Genomic DNA, 23,631 nt, shown 5'->3' on the forward strand with positions numbered 1-23,631 from the left:
TGTGTGTAGTATGTGTGCAGGCAGATAAAGCCGGATGAGCATCCAAGTATGAGAGACCTCAGCCTATTTATTCAGCCTTTGCTCAATTCCAGAAAAGGGACAACAAGAAGAAAGGCATAGAAGGCTGGGGCTGTCGCTTACTTACTTGGCAGAATGTTTACTTAGCATACGGGAGGCTTTGGGTTCTAGCCCTAGCAGTGCATAAACTAAGGCATGGTGGCTCACATCGGTAATCCCAGCACTGTAAAGGAAGAGGCACAAAGGTCAGAAGTTCAAGGTCATCTGTAGCAAATTCCAAGTCAATCTAAGCTCCACAAGACCCTGTCTCAAACAAAAACAAAAAATGTTATCTTATCTGGAAAATTGGCAACTTATTCCGTGAGCCTTAAGCAGACTGCTGGAGATTGGTTTGTTACGTCTGACAATCAATAGCACTTAGCAAATAAGAGTAGGAGATGGCTTACTCAAGAGGCAGACAACTATAGCTCACTGGCAAAAAACCGTGTCCATTTGCAATGCCGATGACAGTGTAAACACCTATGCTCCTATGCGTCCCTTCAAAAGCAAACTGCTGGACCAAATTTGTTGGGAAACACACCTGTGATCTCACCTCTCTTGAGGCACGGAGAGGGGATTGCAGCTCTTGAAGGCAGCCTGGGCTATGAATCAAGGCCTTGTTTCTCCCACCCCACCCCCATACTCCTACTTAAAAGCAGAATGCATGGGTTTCTGTCCCCTACACTACCTCTCCAAACAGGAAGTAATGCTTAACAGATACCGAGATTAAAGTGATACTCAGCAGGAAGCCAGACCAACAAAGAGCAATTAGCATATTCCAAGGTCAAAATGTGAATGCTCTGTCTTATTTAGCACAATCCACTCTAATGCAACCCTCAGAGGAAAGAAGACTTTTCAGCATCAAAAGAGAACGGTTCAGAAGGGATGCTCCCATGCGTGCTCAGTGGCGCACCAGGCTTGGAGCCCAAGGATTTTCCCAGTCCTCCAAACTGAGGGTCACTCTGAGTTTCAGTTCACTGAATAAAACTGAGATTTCTGGCATTCTTGCCGGGTGAGTTTGAGCTCTTGATAAGTTTATTTGGGTGGAAGAATGCATGGAGCTGCCAAGCTCTACAAATCTTTCGGACAGCTGAGTCAGATATTCTGTTTCTAAACAGAGTCGTTCTTCTCTTGAATGTAACTTGTTTTCACCAAAATGTTTAACGGTGAGCATTTTCTATGCTTGATAGAATAGCTGTTAGAGATCCCCCCACCCCCGGTAATTATAGGACTTGGATATTGAATATCCGTGACTCCTTATAATCTAAGGATGCTGTATTGCCACTGAACCTGACGGAAGAGGAGGACCGAATCTGCTAGGGTTACCATACTAGTCACACGCCAAACTCCGTAAATTCCTGCTATGTAGCCAACCATAGGTTTATAATACGGATACAAGTCCTAGCACATTGTGTGTGCTCAAATAGTTGCTGAGCGAATGGATAACTAAAATAGATTTCCTCCTTTTAGAGTATGTTGCATTTGCAGCTGGGTGTTGTGGTGCACGCCTGTTTCCTAGCACTTTGGAGCCAGAAGCAGGAGCAAGTGCAAACCAGCCTGTTCTATATAGCAAAACCCTATCTCCAAAATTAATTAATCAATATTATACCATCTATGCTGGATAGTTTTAAGTCAACTTGACAAAAGCTAGAGTTATCTGCAAGGGAGGGAACCTCAATTGAGAAAATGCCTCCATGAGATCTAGCTGTAGTGCTTTAATCCCAGCATTTGGGAGGCAAAAGCAGGTGGATCTCCATGAGTTCGAGGCCAACCTGGATTACAGAGCGAGTCCAGGACAGCCAAGGCTACAAAGGGAAACCCTGTCTTGCAAAACCAAAAAAAAAAAAAAATTTAATAATAATAATAATAATGATGATGATGATGATGATGATGATGATGATAATAATAATAATAATAATAATAATAATAATAATAATAATAATAATAATAATAATAATAATAATAAAGAGAGCAGGGTGAGTAAGCCATGATGAGCAAGCCAGGAAGCAGCACCCTTCTGTGGCCTCTGCATCAGCTCCTGTCTCCAGGTTCCTGCCCTGTTTGAGTTCCTGCTCTGACTTCCTTTAGTGACAAACAGTGCTGTGGAAGTGTAAGCCAAATAAACCCTTTCCTCCCTGAGTTGCTTTTGGTCATGGTGCTTCATCACAGCAATAGTAATCCTGACTAAGACTCCATCTAATGGCTCTTTTGTACTCTTAGGGTCTGGGTATGGTGGTGTATTCCATATATTCAGGGATCTTAAAAATTGACATGTTTGCCGGATGGTGGTGGCGCACGCCTTTAATCCCAGCACTTGGGAGGCAGAGGCAGGTGGATCCCTGTGAGTTCGAGGCCAGCCTGGTCTACAAAGTGAGTCCAGGATAGCCAAGGCTACACAGAGAAACCCTGTCTCAAAAACAAAACAAAGCAAAACAAAAACAAACAAAAATGGATACCTTCATTTTGACTATCAACAGTACACTACAACTTCTGCTGACTCCCGGTTCCTCTTCTAAAGTCTAAGCCATGTGTTCCAATTCCCCTTGGAATTCAAGGGATGTGGCTATCTTGTGGCCCCAGTTGTCTTATATGCTCAAAAACTAATGTTTTACTATTGTATCCATCCCCATTTTAAGGATAGAAGCATTTCTTTTCATTCTCTCGACTAGCCTTATTTCTTTATTTCGGTTTTCTAAGACAAGGCTTCACTCTGCAGCCTTGCCTGGCCTAGAGCTCACTGTGTGTATAAAGCTGACATCAAACATAATAGCATCTTGCCTCTTCTTCCTAAGTGTTGGAACAACAGGCATTTGCCAACACCCTCTGCTTCTTTGATATTTTAAATCAGAGATGTAATTAACACCTAAATTGAAAGACTGGGCAGTTTGGAACGCCTCAATAGTTGGAAGAGGAATAAACTCTAGGCCTGCGATTCCGGGTGCAAAGTAAGACTGATGACCACAATCCCCGTAATAGGTTCTGTAAAGTAAAGCGATCTGTCTTTGTGCAGTCTGTAGGTCAAGACAAACAAGGTGGCGCTGGAGAGATGGCTCTACAGTCAGGAGCGCCGGCTGCTCTTCCAGAGGACAGGGTTCAGTTTCCAGCACCTAATACCTAATATTGGTTCACAACAGATTAGGAGGTATGGCCTTATTGGATGGAGGAGGCATGTCCTTGTTGGAGCAGGTGTGGCCCTGTTGGGGAAGTGTGTCACTTGGAGTAAGCTTTGAGGTTTTCAAAAGCTCAAGCCAGGAGCAATCTCTCCTCTCGCTCTCTCGCTCTCTCGCTCTCTCTCGTTCTCGCTCTCTTGTTGCTGCTACTGCTGCCTGCAGATCTACTTGTAGCTTGTAGAACTCTCAGCTCCTTCTCCAGCACCATGTCTGCCTGCACGCTGCCATGCTTCCCGCCATGATGATAATGAACTAAGCCTCTGAGCTGTACGGCGGCCCCAGTGAAATGCTTTTCTCTTATAAGAGCTGCTGTGGTATTGGTGTCTCTTCACGGCAGTAGGACACTGACTGAGACACATACAAAGCAAATAACCAATTCACTTTTTTTTTCCAGGGCCCCACATGTGCTAAGCAAGCACTTTCCTATTAAGCTACCCTCCAGCCCCCTTAGAGGCACATCTCCAATGCGCTCCCAAGCAGCTGAGATTACAGGGCGGTACCAACCCACCATGCCTGGTTGAATTACTTTTAAGGAAGATTGTGAGCCGATTAGCCAGAATTTTAGCATTTAGGTCAGTTTCTATTGCAGAGTGGAAATCCGCTTCATGTTGACAAACTGTCAGAGTATGTCTCATCGCTGGGAAAGCCTTTGTCATTTCCAACTGAGTAAGACTGATTAGAGGTGGGCTCTTTAATCTGGATCACTGGCTAACTTCCTCAAGTTGGTTGTTGATACCACTTTCCAAGTGTTTCTTTGTTTGTTTGTTTTTTGTTTTTCAAGACAGAGTCTCTCTGTGTTAGCCTTGGCTGTCCTGGACTCGCTTTGTAGACCAGGCTGGCCTCGAACTCACAGCGATCTGCCTGCCTCTGCCTCCCGCGTGCTGGGATTAAAGGCATGCACCACCACACCTGGCTCACTTTCCAAGTTTTATGCAACCTGTACGTCCTGGTGGGTCAGCTTTAGGATACATTAAATCGTATACATTTGCGTATTAAGGTCAAAGATCTCAATAATCCTAGTTATGATATTCACATATAGGAGAGAGTAGCAGGGAATCTGCTTACAGCTTTCAGAAGCATCTGCAGCCCTTCTTTCAGTCACGGTCACAAATGTGACAATGTTAGCTTCTTACTGGGATTACAGATTACCACAAATTTGGCATCTTAATACCAGCTCACTGTCTTAGTTCTGCGTGCTGTGTCTCTAGCCCGGTCTCAGATAAACCTAACATGACTAGGGGAAAATACGGTTCCTTGCCTTTCCAGCTTCTAGAAGCTACCGTGCTACTGAGTTTTTGGCTCCTTCCTACATTCAAAGTCAGGTATCTTGCCTGCCTTGCCTATAATCCCAGCATTTGGGAAACTGAGGCAGGAGGACTGCCTGCCATGAAGTCCCATGCCGGCAGGGGCTAGAGTTAGACCCTGGCTCAAAAATCAAACACCCTCGCCGCCCACCCCACCCCCCCAGGCAGAATCAGGACTAGAGCGTCCATCTGAGACTTCTTCCTTCCTCACTGTTCAGTCTCTGACTGTGGCTAGAAGGGGCCTCGCTGTTTGAGAAGCCCTGCATTCAGATTCGCTCCACAGGGCAGCCTTGCCTGACACTCCCAGCTCAGAATTCCTTAACTTAACCACGGCTGTAAAGTTCTTTTGCCGTGGACATGCAGGTTCTAGAAATGAGGAAGTGACTGGTTTTTTTAGAGCCATTATTACCACCACAGTGGCATCCACTCCTGCTGAGGTCTCACCATTGATGTGGTGAGCTCACTGTCCCAGCAGAGCCATTTTTCTCAGCATCAGTACCAGGATGTTACTATCCTCCCTCGTTGCAGCTAAACTCTAACATCTCTTGACCTTTATGAGAAGGGAGAAAGGCTCCATCCCTCCTGCTCCCAGGATCCATCCCTACGGGCTTAGTGACATGTCATGCCAAGAAAGCCTGTCCTCTTACATTTTCCTGTGTCAAAAGTAAATAACATGCTACGTGCTGCTTAAAATACTTCAGTGCTCTCTCATTATACTTGTTACAGGACCAAAAAGCAATGTTTATAAGCCCTTTATGCCTCTCTAATCTTTCCTAGGACTTCCTTCCTTCTTTACTATACTATAGTGTGTGGAAGTTCTCGCAACTCCTCAAGGGTTCCCAGGTTTTCTTGTGACACGATTGGCCTGAGTTAAAAGTCACTTCTGGGGCCAGTTTCCTTATGGCCCTTATCTTTTCTCATAGCTCTCCTGATATTTCCTTAATGTTCTCACTTATCAGACTATGCATGAGGCGCCTGGAGTGGCAGCAGCTCAGTGCTTATGAGCATACCGGCTCTAGCTGGAGACCCAGTGCCCACATCCAGCAGCTACAACTGTTTGCACCTCCAGCTTCAAGGAAATCCAAAGCCTCTGGCCCCTGTGCACTCCCCTCTCCCCCTGTACACATACATGCATGCACATACAATTTAAAGTAAAAATAAGTTTTTATTTTTGGAGAGGATCTCACTACATAGTCGGGGGTCACCTGGAACTTGCTATGTACAGTCCATGTCATCCTCAAACTCACAGAGATCCCCAACCCCTGTGCCTCTACTTCCCAAGTACTATGGGTGTGCTATAACACACCACAGCCAGGCATGGTGGTGCACGCCTTTAATCCCAGCACTCGGGAGACAGAGGCAGGGGGATCGCTGTGAGTTCAAGGGCAGCCTGGTCTACAAAGTGAGTCCAGAACAGCCAAGGTTACACAGAGAAACCCTGTCTCCAAAAACCAAAAAAGGAAAAAAAAAAAACCCATACCAAAAAAATGATAGGTTTTTAAAAAATGTGTCTACTTTTCTTCATCTTGTATGCTGTTGGTCTCCTTTTAAGATCTATCACAGATGAGTCACACAGCCTGCGTTTATCATGGTCAAGCTTGTATCAGAAGACAAATACTTAATGACCAAATGCCTGCCCAGTGCCACAGGTGAATGGGATTAGTGGCACGGCCACCACATTCACCATTCTTTTTAAAGTATTTTGAGGAGAGCAGAGTTCAGGAATTGACCAACTTTCAAAAGTAGGAGTGGGTAAATAATCTTAGAAGCGTGATTCCTGGGGTGGAGAGATGGCTGACGATGGGCTGGGAGGATAAGACTTTTTATTTGACTGACTTTAAAAACTAGGAAACTTGTCACTGGTGGATTGAGTTGCTATTGGTCTATTCAGTTTAAAATCTCTTCTGCTTATTGCAATCATCGTTACAGAAGAGTCTTTTCTAGAAATACTTGTAACTTTTAAACATTCTATTCATGAAATAGTCGATTGATGAACTTCTTTAAATGCAAGGTGAATGGAGTTCCTGCAGGTTTACAGTAAGGCTGGCGCAGGCATTGCGTAGTGTCCGAGCATTCAGGTCATGTCATTTTACTATCCTCCCTCAAACTTTTATTTTCATTCCAGCAGAGCTGTTCTAATCAGGCTGCATAGTCATAGACTTAATAGGAAGCACTTTTCATGGTAAACGAAAGACAGATGTTTCTAAAAATTGACAAACATCATTGCTGTATTTTGTATATATTCTTGTCCCTCCAAAGTCATGTTCTAGTATACTAGTTTAGAACGTAGTATAACAGTGGTAAGAGAATTCTCCCCTTTCATTCTCCTTCCCCTCCCTCCCCCTCCCCTCCCTCGCTCCCCACATCCCACATGTGATGCCATTTGACATGTTATGATACAGCATGAGGTCTGGCCAGCTGTAGTCAGTTGATCTTGAACTTAAGCATTTTAAAATTGTGAGCCCAATTCAACCTCCTTTACTTATGAACGACCCAACCTCAGATATTTTGTTATGGCAACAATCAGTGCACTAAGACAATCAGCAAGCACCACCGCCACCACAACAACAACCACCACCATCACCACCACATCATCATCACCACCACTACCACCTCCTTCATTACCATCACCACCACCATCACCATCACCTCCACCACCTCCACCACCATTACCACCATCATCATCATCAAACTGAAAAAGAGGAAAACAAGTTTTGAGACATATTCCACTATGTAGTCTAGGCTGGTCTTGAAATCTCACTGCTCTGGCCTTAACCTCTTGTAAGGTAGGATTATAAAAAAGTGCTACTACACCTGGCAAAGATGATTTTTAAGTTAATTGCCTGGCACAAACTTGTATTGATTTTCTTTCTCTCTACCATTGGCTCTCTTTGTCTGCTAATTTGATAATACTTTGACAAACTTTCTTTCTTTCTTTCTTTCTTTCTTTCTTTTTTTTTTTTCTTTTTTTGGTTTTTTGAGACATGGTTTCTCTGTGTAGGCTGTCCTAGACTTTGTAGACCAGGCTGGCCTCGAACTCACAGTAATCCACCTGCCTCTGCCTCCCAAGTGCTGGGATCAAAGGCATGAGCCACTATGCCTGACCTTTGAGAAGTTTCTATACAGATAGCTTAGAAAGTATGAACGTCTGTGCATGATGTTCGTGTCTGGTGTTGCCTTGGGACTGGAGCTACAGATGGTTGGGAGTCACGATGTGGGAGCTAGGAGTCAAACCTGAGTCCTCTGAAAGAACAGCCAGAGCTCTTAGCTGCTGAGTCACACCTCTAGCCCCTGTTTATAACTTCTTGATGACATCATATACATTTTTAACATTGCCATTAAATCTGGATCTCCAATAGTTGTTTGCTGTAATGACAAACATTTGAGGGGCATATCAGATTTCTTCAAATGAATGGCACTGTAGTTTGCTGGAGAGTCCTTTACATTCAAACAGAAGAGAACTCCTTTTAAACCAAGCACTGATAGACATTAAATCTTTAATTTAAAATAGTATACATCGAGCCTGGATTAGTGACAATTCCTATAATCCCAGCTCTAACATCTTTTTGTTGCTGTTGTTTTGAGACAGGGTTTCTCTGTGTAGCCTTGGCAGTCCTGGAACTCCATCTGTAGACCAGGCTGGCCTCGAACAAAGAGAAATCCGCCTGCCTCTGCCTCCCAATCAAAGGAGCCTGCCACTTTGCCCGGGGTTCAGCTCTAATATGTAAAGCAGACGGCACAGAATGAGGAGTTTTGCACCATTGTTTACAAAGAAGAGCCTCCCTCAGAAAGGAACTGAGAAGCCGCTGGATTCCCTTTTGGGAACTGATCTGAACAAAAAATTAAAAGGAATTTGCCAATTTCAACATAAGGGCTGAGGCAGGAGGATTACCACAAATTTGAGGCCAGCTACATAGCAACTTCCCACCATCCTATCTTCTAGTGTGAAAACTTGCTTCAAAAAAATAACCAAAAACCAAATAGCCAGGTGGCGGTGGTGAACACTTTTTATCCCAGCACAGAAGGTAGAAGCAGGTGGATCTCTGTGAATTCGAGGCCAGCCTGGTCTACTGATCAAACCAAGGATAGCCAAGGCTACACGAAGAAACCTTGTCTGGAAAAACAAACAATTAAAACACTCCAACAATTTAATCCCAGCATTCAGGAGGCAGAGGCAGGTGGATCGCTGTGAGTTCAAGGCCAGCCTGGTCTACAAAGCAAGACCAGGACAGCCATGGCTACACAAAGAAATCCTGTCTTGGAAAAACAAACACAAAACACTCCAACAAAAATAAACAGATGAATAACACCACACATAGACAATAATCAGGAGAAACTGCCTTAGCTTATTAGTCTCATGTTCCCTGCACGATCTTTCTTTCCATTTTTATTTTTTATTTTTGTAGTGCTGGGGTCTGAACCAATAGTACCACACATGCTAGCAAGCGCTCTACTACCGAGCTACACATTCCAAGTCACTTTTTTTTTTCTTTTGTAACTCTAGAACGAAGCATATAAGAGGCCTATCTGGTGTGATGGCGTATGTCTTTAATCCCAGCACTTGGGAGGCAGAGGCAGGTGGATTACCATGAGTTCGAGACCAGCCTGGTCTACAAAACGAATCCAGGACAACCAAGGCTACACAGAGTAACCCTGTCTCGAAAAACAAAACAAATAAACAAACAAAAAAGAGGCCTGTCTAGCTCCCCACCTTCCTTTCATAACCTTGGGAGGGCCGGCACAAAGGGTTTGGAAAGGGTGTTTGACGCTTGGGACAGCTGCCAATATCCTGACCACATATATATAGAAGAGACTCTAGGCTACAAAAATAAATCTTACTAAATTCAAACCAAATGTAACCCTAGTTCAATTTTAGCAAAAGATTTTAAGTGCCTGCCAGTTACTCCAACACCTTTAGTTAAGAGGAAGTGCGGCAGAGGGAAAGTCCCTGAGGATGAACAAGAACTTTTACAAAGTTTATAAAAGTACATTCTCATGCAGACATATTGCTAAGACCTTTCTAGGGTCTTGGAAGCGGCGCTGCCAATTTGAATTCCTGAAACAGAAGCTTTGCTGACTGACCTCAGGGTCTGGACATTCTTTGGTCGACTCATAAAACACATTAAGGATCAAAGGAACTTTTATAATGGATCATATCTGTCAGCATTTTTTTTGTAGTGGGAATTTAAAAACATACTTTTATTAGTGTATTTTAAAACAATTGTATTACAGGCCAGGTGTGGTGGTAGTTGCCTTTCATCCCAGCACTCAAAAGGCTGAGGCAGGAGGATCTCTGTGAGTTCCAGGACAGCCTGGTCTACAGAGCAAGTATTAGGACAAGCAGAACGACACAGAGAAACCCTGTCTGGAAAAACCACCTGCGCCCCCAAAACAAACAAACAAACAAACAAACAAAAAGCCCCAACCAAAACCAAAAATATTACAATTTAACAGAAAAACACTTGAAAAATGTTGTAGAGGAGTTTATTAAATGAGCATGGGGAGAGGGGAGGGGTACCTCAGAAAGAAGACAGAGACAGAGGAAAAAGAGAGAGGAGTACCCAGAAAAACACTTTTAATAAAAACATTTTAAAGGTATTAGAGATGTGTGTGGCATGCGCGCACACACACACATACACACACACACAGAAGATTTCTGTAAATTCTCTTACTTCTGGCCTGGTTGGGAGCTGCTCCACACTTAAACTGTTATAAAGGAGCTGTAGTCTCTGGAAAATTCAACCGTGTTGTCATTATAGTGAAAGAATCAAAATCATGATTACTTTTGGGTGCCTGAAGCTCCTGTCTATATAACGAACCCCCACCTCTCAGATAAGTGTCTATCAGTTCCATACTTTAGCAAACAAAGACAACTTTACAGTTTTAAATGAATAACAAATGTTAATTCTTTCCCAGACAAGGGGTAAATTATCTCTCCCATTGTCCTTATTTCAAATAGTTACTAAGGCTTTCTTTAAAACCACGACTAAGCCCACACAGCATTTCTTGCCTTATATAGCATGCTCGATAGTAACTTTAAAGACTGACTTTTATTAATTTAAACTGTATGTATGTGTCTTGTGTGGGTAAATACAGGTGCTCTTGGAGATGCTGATTTCCTGGAGCTGGGGTTACTGGCCATAGTGAGCCATGCAACGTGGGCGCTGGGTAGCTGTCGCGCCATATTTCCAAACTTAACGGTTGTTGCTTTGTGTTGGTTTGAGTCTAGGTAATAAAATCTAACGCCTTCATCCAGGCTAGGCAACCGCTCAAATCCTTACTGCTTGGCACACCCCTGCCCCGCCCCCGTTAGTTTCCAAGTTCTCCCTGAATCCTAGCCATAAGCTAAGTAAGTGCTTTTTCATTCATTATCTTGTTTCGTTCTCTCAGCAAGCCTAGGGAACAGATAACATAGTATTCCTTTTTTTCAGATGTAAAGCCTAAGAAACAGGGACGTTAAAACCTAACCTTATACAAGATTAGGTCAAGATTGAAACGCAGATGACACTCAAATTCTGTCTATTATTCACCGATAAAGTATATGGGTGGGAGAGTGAGTGAAATCCTCGTGCTTAAAGGTGTAAAAAGGTGCTTATTAAAGCAAAACCCCCATAAGAGCCAAGGCAGCCCCGACAGCCAACCCACGTCTCATTTCCCACTCTTTATTTTCTATACTCTAATAAGCCTCTCCAAACTTTCCAGAACCTTCCTTCCCGATGGCTTCGACGCTCTGAGACCTACCGCTGACCCTGAAAGTAAGGCTCTAAATTGAACTGGAACTGGTGGGGAAAAAAAAAAAAAAAAACCCCGTGGTAACCACGGTAACTGCGGCGTGGCGGGAGCTCGCGCAGGCGCACTGCATCCTCGCGTGGGCCCAGCTAGGCCTGGAACTCCCTGGGCCCGGACAACTCCCGGGTGGGTGGGAGGGAGGCTGGCGGCGCGCGCCTGCGCAGTGGCTCGGGCGCGGGTGTGACTGAGCGCACGTAGCGAGGGCAGCGGCCGCCCTCCACCCCTGTGCGCCGGCGCGTCCTTGGGGTATAAAAGGGCCGACTGGCTCCCTCTGCCGCCCAGTCTCACCGTCAGCAGGCCGAAGGGGGTTCGGCTGGGAGTCTGGGAGTCTGCACCCGTGTGCAGGCGACAGGACCGGACAGGACCAGCCGGGAGCTGAGCCGTCGCCGTCCTTACGGCCCGCTTTCCAGGTGAAGCTCTCCTCCGATCCTGGGGACCAGTGCCGGGCCCCCCCCCCCCGGGCAGCCGGGGTCCCCTCGCTCTGGAGGGCGGCTTGGCGCACGGCGGCGGCTCAGTCCTTCTCACAAGCCGCCCCCCGGGTGTCTCCGAGGGGACTCGGCCCCGCGCACACCCGGGAGGCCAGGCCGCCCCGCTGCGTGCCCGGGGTCCCCTCGCTGCAGCCCCCCTGTCCTGCCTCTGGCTGGGGCTGCAGCGGGCTTCTGCCCCGCCCCAGGACTAGGACCTTCTTGAATGTTCCATCCCGGGCAGCCTGCCTCGCCGTTGACTAGTGTGGCGGTACCTGGTCTTCCCTACAAAGCTTAGGGAAGGCGAGGGCGGACGGGCGGGGGTCTGGGCCGCCCCAGCCGCAGATGGTTAGCATGTGGCAATAGGGAAGGCTTGCCGCCGGGGCTGAGGCGCTCTGTCTTTTTCTCCGTCTTTCTTTTCGCTTTGGGAAGAGAAGCTGGGAAGTCGGAATTACTCAAAAGTTAGGGCTGTTGAACTTGTCTGTTGCGCTTCGCTTCCAGGTGCTGGTTCAGCAGTTAGACGTAGCCCGGGGCGCGGAGTTTTAGCTGCTGGAGCGAGAAGTTGCTGTCATTCACGCAGTTGGGGAAGCTGGCTTCCTTCCCTCTTCATCCCCCGTCCATCATTTAAGGACACATGAGTTTCTGTAGCCCTGTCTCCTCTTGGTCCTTTTCTCCTCCGGGTTTCCTCTCTTCCCCCACCTTCTCTCGCTCCGCTCACTCACCCCCCCCCCCAACCCCTTTCCCTTTTCGTCCCTCACGTCTCCCCCCACCCCCTTGTAGGGTCGAAAAGTCAGTCCTTTTCAGCCAAATCTTCCTTCCATAGCTGTGTGACTTTTTGTGATTGGCCCCAGATGGATGTTTAGTGTGGGGAAGGATGGTATGATTAAATACGAGACTGTTTCTCCTGAAGAGTGGGGGATTTGGTACAAATGCAGCTTTTGGACGCTAACCTCTTAAGCTGGCCTCACAAAATGAGGACTCTTGGAATTTTGCGCCTTTGTTTATAGGGAAGAGCCTCCGTAGAAAAGAATGGAGAAGTTTCTGGATCCTCTTTTAGGAAATGATTTGAAAAACAGTAAAAGGAACCTGCCAGTTTCGACGTAACTGTTTCACTGAGAGCTGTGGCTCTTGGGCTTTTCCTTGGAATGCACTCTGGAGGGATGGAATAGCCACTACGTGAGTGGGGGAGGGGGGAGACGTGGCAACAGTGTTCTTTCATCAACTTTTTGCCTTTTTTTTTTTAAGGTTGAGTTGGGAAAAAAACGTATTTCCCTTCTCAGTTTAGATGTAGCTTATGAATGGAACTAGTCTTTTCCTAAAATAATCACACTGAAAAATTACGCCTGCATAGCAGGAACATTGAAAATTAAATTTAAAAATACACAAAAGGATTATAGGATTATTTTGATTATTTCTATGTAGAAAATAGATTTTAAAGCAGGAAGTATGAGGAAGCTGAAAGTGATCAAGCTTGAATATTTTTGTCTTGATTTGAAATCTGACTAGCCATGATTTTTTTTTTAATTTTTAGACTTTAACCTGAATGTCATTACAGAACCTTAAATATGCATTTGAAGTTTTACCTTTTTCTTTTGTAGGGAACATAGATTTTTATTACTTACTTTAAAAGTAAATATTGTGCCTAATGTTTTTTTTTCTTTTTTTCTTTTTTTGCCTAATGTTTTTCTAAGTGCAGATGCCTTTTGGATTTACAAACTAAGTAAAGGACTACTCTTTTGGGTGGATAAAGCTTTTTTCATTGTTATACTGAAATGGGTTTTATTTTTAAATAAAGCTGGGGCTTTGATAAAAGGATTGGCCATTTTGTCGCTTGCTAACTCAGCTAGTAAAATAAGCAAAAAATAGGCACAACTTGTAACTATTGTAGAAAGTAAATACTGGAAAAAAAAAAAAAGAGAAAGCTTTACAGCTGGGTGATGGTGGTGTATACCTTTAATCCCAGCGCTTGGGAGGCAGAGGCAGGCCAATCTCTGAGTTCAAGGCCAGCCTAGTCTATAGAGTGAGTTCCAGGACAGGCCAGAGCTACACAGAAACCACATCTGGGGGTGGGGGTGTGGTAGGAAGGAAGGAAGAAAAGCTTTACATCACCTGTGTGTTACCATTGTTGCAGGTGAGTCCTAGCTTTTGTAGGGAGATAACGATTTTCTGTTACTGCAGAGTTAGTCATATACTGACAAGCAGTGTTTTTTGTTTTTTTTTAATGGAGCAATTAATTTCAAACATTTGCTTTGATGCAGGGATGTAGTAAGAATTGGGGCAACCATAAAGTTTGTGAACCTTAATTTCTATGGAAGGAATTCTTTGTTTTTAATAAATTACTAACCTGGGGTGTAATTATTGTTTTTAGGTTAATTTGTGAGATCCAGAATGGTTTTCAGTCTATTTTGAGGTTATGAAATCTAGTGGGAAGTGGGGGCCTAAATCAGAAAATACAAATACAAACATTTCCATATAATTTTATATACCATTTCATGCCCCCTTCAATGAACTCTATTATAAGATTCCCTAAAAAATTAAGAATATCAGCTGGGTGTGGTGATGCACGCTTTTAATCTCAGCAGAGGCAGCAGAGGCAGGTGGATCTCTGTAAATTCAAGGCCAGCCTGGTCTACAAAGAGAGTCCAGGACAGCCCGGGCTATTACACAGAGAAACCCTGCCTCAAAAAACAAACAAACAAACAAACAAACAAAAAATTACAAATCCCACTCGAGAGACAGAGGCTGGTGGATCCCTGTGATTTTGAGGCCAGCCTGTTCTCCAAAGAGAGTCCGGGGTGGCCAAGATAACATAGAGAAACCCTGTCTCGAAAAACAAAAAAACAAAAGAAAAATTACAAAGCCGCTGGGCTGTGGTGGGGCATGCCTTTAATCCCAGCACTTGGGAGGCAGAGGCAGGTGGATCTCTGTGAGTTCGAGGCCAGCCTGGTCTGCAATGTGAGTCTAGGACAGCCAAAGCTACACAGAGAAACCCTGTCTTGAAAAACCAAACCAAACCAGCCAACCAACAAACAACAACAAAATAAAGAATATCAAGGCTTCTTGACTATCTCAGGAAGTTGAGATGAGCATATGTCGGCCTCATGGAAGAAGGGCCTTTGTGTGCTAGTCTATCATTAGTTTTCCCATAGCCAAATAGATATGCCTGAATAAAAACCTAGGAAATTAAAAAAGATTCTCACTTAGGGCACTAAAGAAATTTCTCTTCCTGTCTTCCTTTGGATGCTCAGAATGGCTGTGAGTATATTTGGCTGGATGCTAGCTAAAAATACAGTACAAAGATTCATGCTCTTACATAACTGTCATCACAGAATGAATTCTGCCTTAGATTTCTTCTGCTTCTTGTTTTTATAAGTGTGTCCATGTTTTGGTGGTTTACAGCTTTCTCAGTAATACTAAATCAATATCATACCTCTTGTTTTTATACATTTGAGCTGTTTATTATAATTAATATAAAAGGAAGACTACAATTTAGTGGCTGTTTCATTTACTTCGATAATTGCAGTTAACTTTAACTGACTTTCTTTTCATATCTATAGCTAATTAATTTTGAGGGGCCAGGTTCTCACTATTGTAGCCCTGGAAACTAACCTCAAAATTAGAAAGATCTGTCTGTCTGCTATTCCAGAGGACCAGGGTTTGATACCCAGCACCCACATGGCAGCTCACAATTGCCTGTAACTCCACTTCTAGGGGATTTGACACACAGATATACATGCAGACAAAACACCAATGCACATAAAATAAAAAAGTAAATTATTATTTTTTAATAACACATGAATTTTAGATTATTAGTAAATTTTTTGAGGCAATTTTACATATATGGGGTCCAACCAAGCTACATTTGACATAATAAGTTTTCATCAGTAGCTTCTTGTATGAGGTAAGGCACATGTCCTTCAACAGATAATGGCAACCCTGTTCCTCTATTTTGGGTCTTGCTTACACCTTGTAGTCGTTGTTCAATGTCAAGAATGGGTTTTGGCCTTTTCCTTGACAACCTCCCCAGTTTCACTCAGTGGTGCTTTGGAGTGCCCTTTCACTGGTTTACTCCATTCCACAAGGGGAGTAAATTATTTTTTTTAAAAAAAGAAAAGAGTTTCGTTTAGTTCATGAATCTGAAAGTCTTGTGAGTATGGCTCTGGCTTCTGGTCAGCTCTAGGGATGGTCTCACTGGTTAAAAAGGAAAGCCAGCCGGGCATGGTGGCGCACGCCTTTAATCCCAGCAGAGGCAGGCGGATGGCTGTGAGTTCGAGGCCAGCCTGGTCTACAAAAGTGAGTCCAGGACAGCCTAGGATACATAGAGAAACCCTGTCTCGAAAAACAAAAACAAAACAAAAAGGAAAGCCAGATACACCAAGGGGTGTGATCCAGTCTCTCTGAACAGTCTACTCTTGAGGGAGCTAACTCAGCCTGAAAGCAGCGTTAGCCCTTAGCCGCATCCCCAGTGACTTAACCTCCTCCTATTAGTCCCACCTCCTACAGGTTATACCACTGGGGCTTGTTACCCTTGCAGAGGACATGAGTTTGATTCCCAGCACTCACATAGGGGCTCACAATCGGGAAGACCTGATGCCTGCTTCTGCCCTTTAAGGACACCAGGCATAGCCGGGCGTGGTGGCGCACGCCTTTAATCCCAGCACTCAGGAGGCAGAGGCAGGTGGATCGCTGTGAGTTCGAGGCCAGCCTGGTCTACAAAGCGAGTCCAGGACAGCCAAGGCTACACAGAGAGACCCTGTCTTGAAAAACCAAAAAAAAAAAAAAAGAAAGAAAGGACACCAGGCGTGCATGTCACATACATACACAGGCAAAATACTTACATGCATACAATTTTAAAAATTAAAAAAACCCAAACAAACCAAAAAACCGGTAGAAGTTCTGCCATTAGGGTGCTAAGATAGCCCCATGGGTAAAGACAGTTGTCACCAAGCCTGGGAACTTGAGTTCAATCCTTAGGACCCACATATTAGAAGGAGAGAGACTTGACTCCTGATGGTTGATGCCTACACTTCCTGTTTGCATGCTGTGGCATGTGCACACACTTGCTCAAAATAAAATAAACACAAGTTTTACTGTCTTTAGTCGTTTACCCCACTCCCCTACTACCACATTGGAGTATTAAGCTTCCAGCCCATGGCCTAACAAACCATATCCAAGCTATGGAAATCAATATTTGTACTGGGTTTTAAAATGATGTAGAAAGTGCCCCCAGAAAATGTTATTTATTGTTGAGGCAGTCTTATCATTGTGTAGCCTTGGCTGCCCTGGAACTATTGTGTAGCCCAGGCTAGCCTTTAACTCAGAGAAGCCTGCCTTCCTCTGCTCGGTGCGACTACAAGTAGCATAGGAAATGTTTTATATACGCATACATAACTTGGCTATACTCCTAGACTCGCCTTCCTCTGTGCTGGGGATTGAATCAGAGTCTTGTGCATGCTAGGCAAGTACTTCTTCCACTGAGCTGCACCCCCGGTCTCTTAGAAATTTGTTTTTAAGGCAATTCTGTGAGGTGTTTTTATGGTCAGCTCCATTTTACAAATAGACTGAGAAAGGTTTCATCATTTGGTTAAGAATACAGTAATAGACAAAACCAGGACTTGGATGCAGATGGACTGCCCTCGATTCATGTTTCATATTACTCTGTCCTTGATAATTGCCCTGACTGGCTGGAGTAATGAAAACATGATATTTAGAAATAATTTCAGTATTGAAATAGAATTCTTAGTTGTGATAGACTCCATTGTTATTTAGTTAAACATTTGGTGTTGCTAGATTATCAGGTTTAATGCCTTGTACACTACAGGCAAGCAGTTTCCCACTGAGCTGCATCCCCAGTAATGAACATATTTAAATTGTCAGGAGGTGTGGGGGAGGGGTAAGTAGTGATAGAAAGCATTTCATAGGGTATGAATCTGCCAACATGGTGCTGTTATCGTAGCTCATATTAAATATGAGTAAGTTCTGAATGAAACTGCATATTTGAAAGCGTTCATCCCAGCACTTGGGAGCAGAGGCACGTGGATCGCAGTGAGTTCGAGGCCAGCCTGGTCTACAAAGCAAGACCAGAACAGCCAAAGAGCTACACAGAAACCTTGTCTGGGGGGTTGGGGTGGGAGGGCGAAGCATTCACATCTTCTGCAACTGAGTTCATTTTATTTTATTCTAGTATATGTCATCTTTTAAAAGTCATTTTAATTTGTTTACTTTTATGTGCACTGATGTTTTGCTTGCATGTATGTCTGTGTAAAAGTGTCAGATCTTGGGAGTTACAGACAGTTGTAAGCTACCATTTGGATGCTGGTTATTGAACCCAGGTTCTCTGGAAATCAGTGCTCTTAACTGCTGAGCCATCTCTCCAGCCCCAAGCTTTATTGTTTTTATTTTTTATGTATGAGTGATTTGCCTATACCATTGTGTGTCCTTGCAGAGGCCAGAAAGGGGTATCAGAACCCTTGATAATGCAGTTACAAAGGGTTGTTAGCCACCATGTGACTGCTGGCACTCAACTCTGGCCTTCTGTAAGAGCAGCAAATATGCTGAGCTGCTAAACTGTCTCTCCAGCCCTAGTACATGTGTGTCATTTCCTCATCTTGAGAACTGGCGTTGGAAGAGAGGAGATTGGAAGCTAGAAAGAGAAGAGGTAGGCCAGTGTGAGGAAAGGAGGAATTTAAGGTAATCCCAGCACTCCAGAGACAGGCAGGAGGATCTCAAGTTTAAGGCCGGCCTGGGCTACATAGTGAGGCCCTGCTTCACGGGGAAACAAAACACCCAAAGGCACTGTTGGTAGAATAGCCGTGGGAGAGAGGAAGTTTGGTTAAGTGTACTGGGCTTTGAAGCTGTAACCCGGCTACTGAGAGAGTAGAGAGTATTTCTGTTCTCTGCTAACTTGCCCATCTTCCAATGGAATCAGTTATGACCAGAGATAAGAGAATATATAACTTTTTGTATTGGGAATGGTATTGGAGTAATATGAGGTACATACAGGAATTTGTTCTACAGCTATGCAGAGTATGTTAAAAATAAACTTCTAGATATTTCCATCATGTAGTCAATTTTTATTTTAGAATATCACAAAGAATGAAGAATAAACAGTTGATAACTATGAGTCATAAAGCATGACTAGGGGACTGAAGAGATGGCTTAGCTCTCGGGTGCACTGGCTACTCAGTCAGAGGACCCAGGTTTGGTTCACAGCGTCACATAAACTCTCAAAGCCATCTGTGGCCCCAGAGGATCCAGGGTCCTCTTCTGGCCTCTGAGAGTACTTCATGTACATTGTGCACAACAAAACACTCATACACGTAGACTAAAAATATGCGAATATTTTAAAAGAGGGGAAATAGCATTATGAGGTATTGTATGCTGCATCAACTAAAAGAACAAGATGTAGGTTGTTCTCCTTTTGTCCACAAGGTGCCTTCAAAGATTCCCAGTGCATCTCAGAAGCCTCACGTGATGAGCTGTTGGTTTTGGTTTTCCGAGACAGGGTTTCTCTGTGTTATAGCCCTGGCTGTCCTGGACTCATTTTGTAGACCAGGCTGGCCTCGAACTCACAGTGATCTGCCTGCCTCTGCCTCCCAAGTGCTGGGATTAAAGGCGTGCGCCTGGCTTATGATGAGCTGTTTTTTGATAAATAGATACTGTAGTAAAGCTTAGTTTGTAATTTAGGCACAATAAGAGATTAACACCAATAACTAAATAGAAAATAGGATGGCTTGAATGCTTGGCCCATGGAGAGTGGCATATCAGGAGGTGTGGCCTTATGGGAGGAAGTCTATACCCTGGGGGTGGGCTTTGAGGTCTCCCTTATGCTCAGGCATCCAGTGCGGGTGATAGTCTGCCTTCTGATAAAGGCGTAGAACTCTCAGCTCCTTTTCCAGCACCATGTCTGCCTGCATGCTGCCATGCTTCCTACCATGATGACAATGGACTAAGCCTCTGAAACTGTAAGCCGGCCCCAAAGAAATGCTTTCTTTTATAAGAGTTGCCTTGGTCATGTTGTCTCTTCACAGCAATAAAATCCTAATTAAGGCAATAATAAAAGCTGTGTTTACTATCTCCCAAAATACCTTATTGAACATTACGGCTTTTAACCTACAGGGAAGTACTTTCTGGCTTCTCTTTGCATGTCTGAATTTTCACTACACTGTGCATACAATATCTTAGTTTCTTGTGACGCTACAGTAATGTTAAAAACTTTAGAAAAAATTTACTATGTTTACTGTGGGTGGGTTGTGCATCTGTGCTATGTGTGCACGTGCCATGGCATGCATATGGAAGGTCACCTAAAGAGGATAACCTTTGAAGTTTTTAAAATTTAATTTAATTTTACTTTGCGTATGTTTTGCCAATATCTTCCCAGACCTTAGAGGACAACTTTCGAGAGTTGTTATTTTTCTTGCACTATGTGGGACCCTGATGGCAGTTTTCTTTTCTCACTGAGCCAGCTTCCCAGCCCTACAACCATCTTTTTGATTCTCCGTGGTCCGTGGATAACTGAAAACATAGAATGAGCCCAAGGTGAGGGTGTGTGTGTGGGTCTCTGTGTAGTGCTGGCTGACTTCGAACTCAAGAGAGCTGCTTGCCTCTGCCTCCCGAGTACTGGGATTAAAGGTGTGCACCACCACTGCCTGGTAGTACTGAATTTTTTTTATGTTATGTCCACTGTAATTACAGAAATAGACTCTAAGCAACTTGATGGAAGAAGGTGCTTTTATAAAATCTCTGGAAAGGGAATAACTTTTAGTAAATGCAACCTGTAAAATTTCAATCAGTAATTTGTTGATGTTAATCTACTTTTTGTTTTTCTGGTTATACAATAAGATTCTTTACCTGAGTACGTGATTTTATTGTCTGAAGAAGCTTTCAAACTTTCTGATCATGAATTGTTCTCTGAATTATTTTGCATCCCATCAAAAAACAAAGTTGCCCTCAAGTAAAGTAATAGTCTGCAGCTGTGACACCAGCTGCCCAGGGCTTTACATTAATCTCCCTTTAATCCTCAGATTTTCTATTTTACAAAGAGAATTTACCTCTCTCTTGGTGCGGCCCACATTGTGTAGACTTGAATTGAAATGTCGTGGGAAAGAACCACTGGTTGGTTTTGTTGTTAATGTTTTCATTGCTCTTTGCTTGACACAGAATCTTTTGATCTGTAGCCCAGGCTCAGGATCTTTGGGCCATTGTCTCTTTCTTTTGGCTTTTCTGAGACAGGGTTTCTCTGGGTAGCCTTGGCTGTCCTTGACTCGCTTTGTAGACCAGGCTGGCCTCTTAACTCATAGCGATCCACCTGCCTCTGCCTCCAGATAGAGACACTCTCTTGAAGATGTCCTTGAATCTCTATTTTGATAGGTAATTATTTGTTATGTAATCTGTTATATATTGATCATGTGCTGAATCATAATCTCTAGTTTGAAAAAGAATGGAAAGTAGTTACATGTATTTATATGTCTGAGAAATATCTAGTAAATATTAAATAGGCTCAAGGCTTCTCTTTCACTCTAATTTTATATTAATTGGATTTTCATATCTATTTTTCTAAAAACAAAAACCCTATGGTGTTTGTGTACCCTAGTTGGTAAATTTAGTGCTCCAAACATGGCTTGCCATGTTGACCTTTGTTCAAACACATTTTTTTGTCTCTTTGTTTTTGTTTTTTGAGACAGGGTTTCTCTATATAGCTTGGCTGTCCTGGAACTCTCTTTGTAGACCAAGCTGACCTCGAACTCACAGAGATCTACCTGCTTCTGCCTCCTAAGTGCTGGGATCAAAGGTGTGCACAACCGTGCCCAGCTTCAAACACATTTTTTTTAACTTTTAAAAAATGTTTGATACTATAATTAAAATATTTCTCTTTTCTTCCTCCAAGCTCTCCCCTATACTCTTCCTTGTTTTTCAAATTCATGGCTTTTTTTTTCATAAATTGACATTGTATGCATACATACATATATACATACATACATACACACACACACATAACACCTTCTGAGTCTGTATAATGTTGCTTGTATGTGTGTTTTCAGGACTGATGGTTTGGTATTAGAGAACCAATTGATGTGGTCTTTCCTGGGGAAGACTATTTCTCCTGCTCCCAGCACTTTTTAGTTGCCTGTAGCCCTTTGTGTACCCTCTCCCACCCCCAAACCACACTCCTCTCCTGTCTGTTTTGGCATGTCCGTCGATTGGTTGTCCTTGTTCAGCTCAGTTTAGGCAATTGCGTGGGGAGACTTTATGGGTGTAGCTTCTGACATCACTGGGAGACACAATCTCAACAGCAAACTTCCTGATCCCTGCCTCTTACAATCTTTCCATCCCCTCTTCCTCAGTGTTTCCGGAGACTTAGATATGGGAGGGTTTTGAGAGTGTATCCCACTGGCACTGATCTCTACAACTCTGCATTTGATTGGTTGTGGTTTTCTGTAGTGGGATATTGCAAAGAGAAGTTTCCTTGATGAGGGGTGAAAACTATACTTACCAGTGGATATAAGAATAAATGTTTTAAGATTGTTAGAGATCATGCTGTTTTAGTAATGAAGTGGTTGTTAATTCTCCTTCAATATCTATGACATGAATTTTTCCACCCATTTTTGTACTCCAATCCCACTCATCTCCTCCTCCCCTCTTACCCTTGCAACCTCACCTCCAGCAGAGAAAAAAAAAAAATCCCATTGTGGAAGCTGTAGTATATACCCTTTTGTCCACACTTCTTTGCTTGCAAATGTTTATTGCAGTGACTTGTTGGTCTAGACAGGCCTCTGCCTTCTGCTACTCTATCAGTACTGAGACCTCACTGGGACTCCTCAGACATCCTGTTGTTGGCCATAGACATGGAGATCCTGCAGCTTTGGATCTGCAGGACCGGCAGCCCCTTCATGCACTGGAGTACTTCATTGATGAGGTAGATGTTAGGGTGGGCCAAGAAAAGCCCTGGATCTGGGCCTAGAAATATTTTCACTCTAAAGCCCTCCATGCTGGCTCAGCAGCAACCCCCAAAACCAGGGCCAGCTCTACCCTGCTGCCCAGGGGAGGTGCAGGGCCCACTCTGTGTGTCTCTGAGTGTTGTGGCCAGTGCGGGGCATGGCCAGTTCTTTCACTCTTATGATCCCAAGGCTAGCTCTCCTGCCTGCCATGGAGGGAAGGAGGAAGGGAGGGGAGGGGAGAGGAGGGGACGGGAGGAGAGGAGTGTCTTTCTTCCTCAACAGTACCATCACCTAGCAGAGCAGAGGCAGGACCACCTCTCCTCTGCTCTTGCCCTCAGGGCTGGCTTTTCCCCACATCCAGGGTCTTCTGCCCTCATCCTCATGATCTCCTCAGTGCCAGCTCTCCTGGTGGTGAGGGCAAAAGGGGAGAGGGGATTTCTCCCTTGCACAGCAGGCAAGAGTCAGGGCTTACCAGTTCACCTGCAACCCCCACATGCAGGGACCCCTCTACTGCTCTGATGACTTTGGGGTTGGCTGTCCTGCCCCCATATACTGCTTTTTAAATTACTTGGTGATGGTCGTTTTTAACCTCATGATTTAGCATGATGAGCATGATTTGCTCATTTCCCTTTCTATTTAAGAGGCTACTAAATAAAGTAGGCATGATTGATGAATCTTATAAGTTTAGAATGCATCTAATATTACAATGACATTTTTAGGCTCTCTGTCCTAGGAAATAGGAATCTAGACTTTTCCTACATTAAGAAATTATATATTGAGAGAAGATACACCCACCCCCCCACCCCCCCACCCCACACACACAAACTTGGCCTGTCTTAGAACTATAATCTTACTTTTAGTCTCTTGAATACTTGAATTGTAGATGTGTGGCACCACACTTGGTAGGAGA

General features: G+C 43.9%; 1 protein-coding gene across 2 annotated transcripts in view; it reads left to right on the forward strand.

The window, feature by feature from the left end:
* The first annotated feature begins 11,605 nt into the window (after positions 1-11,605).
* P4HA1 (prolyl 4-hydroxylase subunit alpha 1) overlaps positions 11,606-23,631 on the forward strand; it is a 60,954-nt gene continuing 48,928 nt past the window's right edge. For both annotated transcript variants that reach the window (XM_084753575.1, XM_084753574.1), the window contains exon 1: positions 11,606-11,730. The gene's annotated coding sequence lies outside the window, so the exon portion shown is untranslated. The remainder of the gene's footprint in view (positions 11,731-23,631) is intronic.

Source organism: Acomys minous, assembly GCF_964271855.1.
Source record: "Acomys minous genome assembly, chromosome: 13".
NCBI classification, from domain to species: domain Eukaryota; kingdom Metazoa; phylum Chordata; class Mammalia; order Rodentia; family Muridae; genus Acomys; species Acomys minous.